Source organism: Myotis davidii, unplaced genomic scaffold (genome assembly GCF_000327345.1).
Source record: "Myotis davidii unplaced genomic scaffold, ASM32734v1 scaffold339, whole genome shotgun sequence".
Classification (NCBI taxonomy): Eukaryota; Metazoa; Chordata; class Mammalia; order Chiroptera; family Vespertilionidae; genus Myotis; species Myotis davidii.
Genome location: NW_006290778.1, coordinates 349,007 through 356,072, shown reverse-complemented (window position 1 = coordinate 356,072; position 7,066 = coordinate 349,007). Strand labels below are relative to the sequence as shown.

Below are 7,066 nucleotides of genomic sequence, written 5' to 3'. Positions count from 1 at the left end.
GTTCCCAGCGATTGTAAGCTTTTCAACACACTGAACTCCAGCCTTTTGCTTTCCATCCCAAGTATCCCAGCTTTTACTCAGGCTGTAGGCATTTCAAACGTGGATGATGTGTGTGTGTGTGTGTGTGTGTGTGTGTGTGTGTTCCTATACTCCAAGTGGACTGTGACCTTTATCAGATTCTCAGAAGAATCCGAGACTAAAAAGGTCTCTAGACCCCTTCTAGTTGGCCAGTCTCTGGTTGAACTACATGGGTAAGCTGATGGTTAGTCATTACCTCACGTCATGATGGTGAAGAGACCACTCATTTGGTGCGGCAACCCCATACCGTTTCATGGGAATATAATACGGTACAACCACTTTGAAAGCACTTTGGAACTTCTTAAAATACTAAACATAAACCTATCTTAAGTCATTCCACTGCTAGCTATTTACCCAAGAGGAGAAAAATTATATGGTCTTACAAAGACTTGTACACAGTGTTCATAGCTTCTTTATTTGTAATAGACAAGAACTAAAAATAATTCAAATGTCCATCCACAGGTGAATAGATAAAACCAATTATGATAGATTCATACAATGGAATACAACTCAGCAGTAAAAAGACCAAGCTTTTGATACATGCATCAACATGGATGAACCTCAAAATAATTATGTTGAGTGAAAGAAGCCTGAAAAAAAGTCTATATGTAATTTCATTTATATAGTATTCCAGCAAATGGAAACTATAGTGACAGAAAGTGAATCAGTGGTTGCTAGGAGATGGGTTGGCTTGGAAAAGGAGGAGGAATTGCGAAGAGACAAAAGGAAGCTTTTACGGATGATATAAATTATCTTAATTGTGGTGTTGGTTTCACAGATGTCAAAACAGACATCACAGATTTTATGATGTCAAAACAAACTGTACACTTAATACGTCCAGTTTATGTCAATCATACTCAATAAAGTTCTTTCAAAATAGAAGTATATATTTATTGTAAAAAGTAAACCCCCCATTTATACTTCCTCACAGGTAAAGGTCTCAAAGGATTCACACCAACTAGTTAGTATTCTATACATATAAAAGCCTAATATGCTAATTGTCCCTCAACCATTTGACTAGTTGCTATGACACACACTAACCACCAGGGGGCAGACGCTCCGACCAGTAGGTTAGCTTGCTGCTAGGGTCCAGCTGGTCGGGACTGGGGGAGATGGGCTGGACACACGCTGGAGCCCTCCCGTGGTCCCTCCCCGGCCCTGATCGTGCAATGGTGGGGCTCCTTGACTGGCCTCCACCCTATTGCAATCTGGGACTCCTTGGGGGGATTTTGGAGAGCTGGTTTTGGCCCAATCCCCACAGGCAAGGCCGAAGGACCCCACTGGTGCATGAATCCATGCACCTGGCCTCCAGTATTATATATTACTAGAGGCCTGGTACACAAAATTTGTGCACTTGGGGGGAGGGTCACCCAGCCTGGCCTGTGCCCTGTCACAGTGCACGAGCCCTGGTGATTGATCACCCCAAAGAAGTAGGCCCCACCTACCCATCTGGGGCTCCTCAATGGATTGCCCCAAAGAGGTAGGCTGGAGGCAGGACCCCGCGGAGCCGGGAGGAGGTGGGACTCCCAGGCAGGCTCCCTGCCGTGCAGGTAGCGTCAAGCCCAGCCCCACCCACCTGTGCACACCCGCTGTGCGCGCAGCTGAGACGGTGTGAGGGCATCACGGCATGATGACCATTTAGGCTTTTATTTGTAAGGATGATGCCCTAGCTGGTTTGACTCAGTGGATAGAATTTTGGCCTGAGGACTGAAGGGTCCTGGGTTTGGTTCCTGTCAAAGGCACATGCCCAGATTGCAGGGATTCCCAATAGGTGGCTGCAGGGGACAGCAAATCAATGATTCTCTCTCACTGATGTTTCTATATCTCTCTCCTTTTCCCTTCCTCTCTGAAATCAATAAAAATATAAGAAGGAACTCTTACCTTTAAAAAATATTATATATTATCATTATAAATATTTGGTGTGAATCCTTTGAAACCTTTTTCTTTGGAGACTATATTTTTAATTACTTGGATTATTATACATATTGTTCTGCAATCTCCTTTTTTTTTGGCGGGGGGGGTGCCCTTACCGGAATCGAACCTGGGACCCTTCAGTCCGCAGGCCAACGCTCTATCCCAGGAGTGGGCAAACTTTTTTTATTTTTATCCACATGGGTTCTTAAACTTGACTGGGGGGCTGGATCAAAAGTATGGATGGGGTGTTTGTGTGAACTAATATAAATTTAAAGTAAACATCATTACATAAAAGGGAACGGTCTTTTTTTTCAATAGTTTTATTCATTTATACGGGGTCGTATCCGGCCCGCAGCCAATAGTTTGCCTACGGTTGCACTATGCCCTTCCTCCTCCGCTGGGAATGTAGTAAAATGTAATAATTTCTCTACTGGATGATGTTAAGTGGTTTCTGTTTTTTTCCTATTAAATTATAAGTATAGAAATAGTTTTGAGCTACCAATAGTGTATAAGAGCACCCTCTTACCTAAATCCTTGCTAACAATGATTATTAAAAATATTATTTTTAATTTTCATTTCTAAATGAGCATCTTTTTGTATATTTCTTGGCTATTTTAATTTCTTCTATGAATTGTCTCTTTGTAACCTTTGTTCATTTTCCATACAATTATCTCTCTTCCTGCTACCTTCCCCACCTTCCTTCCTTTCTCCCTTCCTACCTTCTATCTCTTGAGGGTTCTGTTTTTTTGAGAATGAACTATAAATCAGCAATTTTTCAGGTAGGAGAACACTGGACTTCCAATTAGTCAATGGTATTTATTGAATGTCTACTATGTGTCAGACTAGGAAAACTGCACTGAACAAAAAAGAAACTCATACAACCTAGTGAGAAAAACAGTGGTGATAAATAAAAATGATGGTAATAAACAAAACTGAGTAAATTACTACAAGTGTGCAAAACTCGAAATATTAAGAAGAAGAACATGGAGATCAGTGAATCTTTCCTGAGCAGGTGATGTGTAAGCTGGGACCTGAAAGATGAAGTAGGAGAGATGAAAAGTATCCAGTGCAAAGGAAAGAGCGTGTGCCCAGAGAGCCTTCCCAGCCTTCGGGTGGGGACTGTGGGCCCCAGGCATTTCAGTTCCTAAAGGTGACTTGTTCTGAAGTTGGTCATCAAGGGCAGAGGTCACAGGGTGGAGGGAGGTTTAATTTGGCATGTGGCATCTCAATGAAATACAGAGCCCTCCAAACACATCAATGCAGTTGCCCCTCAGCAGCTTAGAAGGGCACTGTACATCTCCCACACATTTTCTGGCTCCACCCTCAGAGGAACATATACCCTCTGTTCATGCCTGACATTGTGTTGGTATTGGACAAAGCTTAAGCTGTGGGCAATGCTTTCTTCCTACATGGACCTCATGAAGCATGCACCAGATCCTCCCACCTGCTAAGACTCACATCTGAGGGGGTGGGAAGAACTAAGTGAGCAGGCATGCTGGCTCTTTGCTCCTGCCAAGCACAGCACGTGTTTAACAGGATCACAATTCCCTGCCATATGTCACATAGATGTTTATTCACACAATTTTTAAAGGCTGTATGTGCATTCTCTTCCTGATCCATGAAAAATATTATAGATGCATGCATATCCTTGACTTGAGAAGTCCTGCAATGCCTGATGCTTTAAATCTTTCCCCGATTTTAACATGAAAAATAGGACTGTGTTCCCTCCATCCCCCACGTTGTCCTTGCTTATTTGAGTTAAATTTCCGATTTTTGGGAGCTTCCTGGCTCACAACTATTCCCCACTTATCAGGTAGGTTATTAAATGAAATGCTTTGGGCAAGGAAATCACAATCCATTTCCTGACAGGAATTTTGGCCTATTGAGACCAAGATATACTTTATTTCCTAAAATTCCTTATTTTATTTATTTATTTATTTTTATTGATTTCAGAGAGGAAGGGAGAGGGACAGAGAGATAGAAATACCAATGATGAGAGAGAATCTTTGATTGGCTGCCTCCTGCACGCCCCCTACTGAGGATTAAGCCCACAATCCCGGCCTGTTCCCTGACTGGGAATCGAACTATGACCTCCTGGTTCTTAGGTTGACGCTCAACCACTGAGCCACACAGGCTGGGCAGTACACTTTATTTTTTATAACAGATTCTTAAAATGTTAGATATAAAGTAACCTTGGAAAGTTGAATTCCTTCCCATAACTTATAATTTTGGAGTGGATTTATCTTCACTTCTGACTAACCTGCAGATCCCACAGGATCCTAACCACAGTTATGACTTGCGAATAAGGCAAAAAAAAGAAAGACCTTCAGTTATCTCCCACCCATTTCCAACCTTCCTCCACCAACCTTACAGTGATACTGTATTAGTTTCCTAGAGTGTGGTAATAACGTACGACAGACCAGGTGTTTTAAAACAACGTAAGTTTATCCTCTTATAATTCTGGAGACTCTTAGTCCAAAATAAAATAAGGTGTCAGCAGGCAGTGCTCCCTCTTAGACTCTGGGTAGAATCCTTCCCTGCCTTTGCCTGGCTGCTGGTGGTGGCCATCAACCACTGGCATTCCTCAGCTTGCAGAGGCATCATTCCCTTCTCTGCCTCTATCATTGCAGGGTGTTTGTATGACTCAGCGTGTGCTGCCCTAGCAAAATACCATAGACTGGGTGGCTCAACAATGGGGATTTAACTCCTCACAGTTTTGGAGGCCGGATATCTGAGATCAGAGAGCCAGCATGGTCAGGCTGTGGTGAGAGCTCTCTTCCTGGCTTGGCCGTCTCACTGTGTCCTCACATGGTATCTTGTCCTCTTTTGAGGACACTAATCCCATCATGAGGGTCCCACCACATGACCTCATGTAAACCTAATTATCTCCCAACGGCCTTATCTCCAAATACCGTCACATTGGGGTTTAGGGCTTCCACATAGGAATATTGGGAGGACAATTCAGTCAGGCCAAAATTCCTGTGTCTCTCTTCCTCTTCTTATAAGCACACCAGTCATAATGAGGGCACCATAATAAGCACACCACCCTAAATCCAGTATGACCTCATCTTCTCTCATTACCTCTGCAATTACCCTATATCCAGATAAGGTCACTTCCTGAGATACTGGGTATGGACTTCATGTTTTCTGAAGGGGTATAAATTCAACCTGTTACAACCCTCATACATGTACATGGGTCCCCCATTTTAGAGAAGGTGATAGAGGGTAGAGGGGAACTGGTTGGCTGAATCCTTGGAAAATAAACTAATCTCTGTCCTCCATGAGTGGCCCCAAAGTAGAGACAGTTTCCACTTGGGAGGGTTAAGTAGATACCTGAAGCCTGACTCTAGCTTAGAAGACATACCATCCCTGAGAAATCACAGAAATCACTGCAGCCACCCACACTGCTATTTAGAGCACGATTTCTACCACTTAAGACTCCTCTTATGGGGGAATTTACACACCTTCCTTTGTTTTCCCAGAGCACAGCAGAGACAAAGCCTGAATTTAAAAAAAAAAATCCAATTGGAATATTTAAGCAATACTTTACTAAAGTCTCCAAACACCACCAGAACTAGAGGATTAGCATGTGATTTACACATTCAATATTATGGTAGACTGCATAGTCTCTTTTCAAATATATTTTATTGAATTCAGAGAGAGAAAGGAAAGGGGGGAAGAGAGAGAGAGAGAGAGAGAGAGAGAGAGAGAGAGAGAGAGAGAACATCACTGATGAGAGAGAATCATTGATTGGCTGCTTCCTGTATGCCCCTCACTGGGGATTGAGCCTGCAAAACTGGGCATATGCTCTGACTGGGAATTGAACTGTGACCTCCTGGTTCATAGATAAATGCTCGATCTCTGAGCCACCCAAGCCGGGCTACAGTAATATTCAAAGCAGCTTATTCATAACAGCAAAAACTAGAAACAAATGTCCATCAGTAACCAAAGGAATAAATACATTGTGGAATATTCAAACAATGATATACTACACAGTAATACAAAAATAAACTATAGGTACATGCCTCATCATGACTGAACCTCAGTGGGGAGATCACTGTGCTTTGCTTGGACTTGAGCTCTCTGCAACACAATCGGGAAACTGCGCTATGCATGCAGAGAGCTGGGTAAGCATAGGCTTGCCAGGTTAATTTCCCTTCTTTCAGGGATCAGCCTTGTACTGCCTGTTGTCCATTGCCTGAAAACAATGTCCTCATATGTATTTGTTTAGTTTTACAGTTATTTATGAGAAGAGAGTGGGTCTAGTACCAGTTACCCCACCATGGCGAGAAGTAGAAGTCCTGAATCATTTTTAGGAAGTCATATGAACTGCAGTTAGGAAAACTGGATGTAGGAGCTGAGAGATTAGAGATGAGTAGGTAACTGCAGGAATCTTGACTCATGCTGGGACTGTTGATGCAGGATATTTAGGTGGATGGATGGTTAGTAAAGTTTGGATATCATATGATTGAGATGCTGTAATAGTTAAAGAATAACGTGCTGTAACAGAGAGACCCCAAATATGCAATAATTTAAATAAAATAAAAGTTTGTTTATTTATTTAGAATAGTGATCTCCATAGTCAGGCTTTCTGTTCCATGAGATCATGCAGGGACCTAAGCTGGTGAAGTGGCTTTGTGTATTGGTCACACCTAATTTTCTTCTTTTTTTTAAAAAAAAATATTTTATTGATTTTTTTTTACAGAGAGAAAGGGAGAGGGATAGAGAGTTAGAAATATTGATGAGAGAAACATCGATGAGAGAAACATCGATCAGCTGCCTCCTACACACCTCCTACTGGGGATGTGCCCGAAACCAAGGCACATGCCCTTCACCAGAACCGAACTGGGGACCCTTCAGTCCGCAGGCCAATGCTCTATCCACTAAGCCAAACTGGCCAGGGCGGTCACACCTAACTTTCAAGGTTGCTTCAGTTATCACCATATCTTACAGGTTGGAAGTAGAGAAGAGAGAGTAGTAATACATATAATCCACGTTTTAAGTCAAGATCTGGAAGTCGCATGCATCACTTTTGCTTACATTGCATTGGCAAGAATTGCATTGTTCACAGCTC

At 42.5% G+C, this 7,066-nt stretch overlaps 1 long non-coding RNA gene across 1 annotated transcript in view; it reads left to right on the top strand.

The window, feature by feature from the left end:
* Positions 1–957, top strand: part of LOC107183117 — a 16,199-nt gene extending 15,242 nt beyond the window's left edge. Inside the window, exon 2 of the long non-coding RNA XR_001513889.1 lies at positions 541–957. This is a non-coding gene — a long non-coding RNA (uncharacterized LOC107183117). The remainder of the gene's footprint in view (positions 1–540) is intronic.
* Positions 958–7,066: the final 6,109 nt, after the last annotated feature.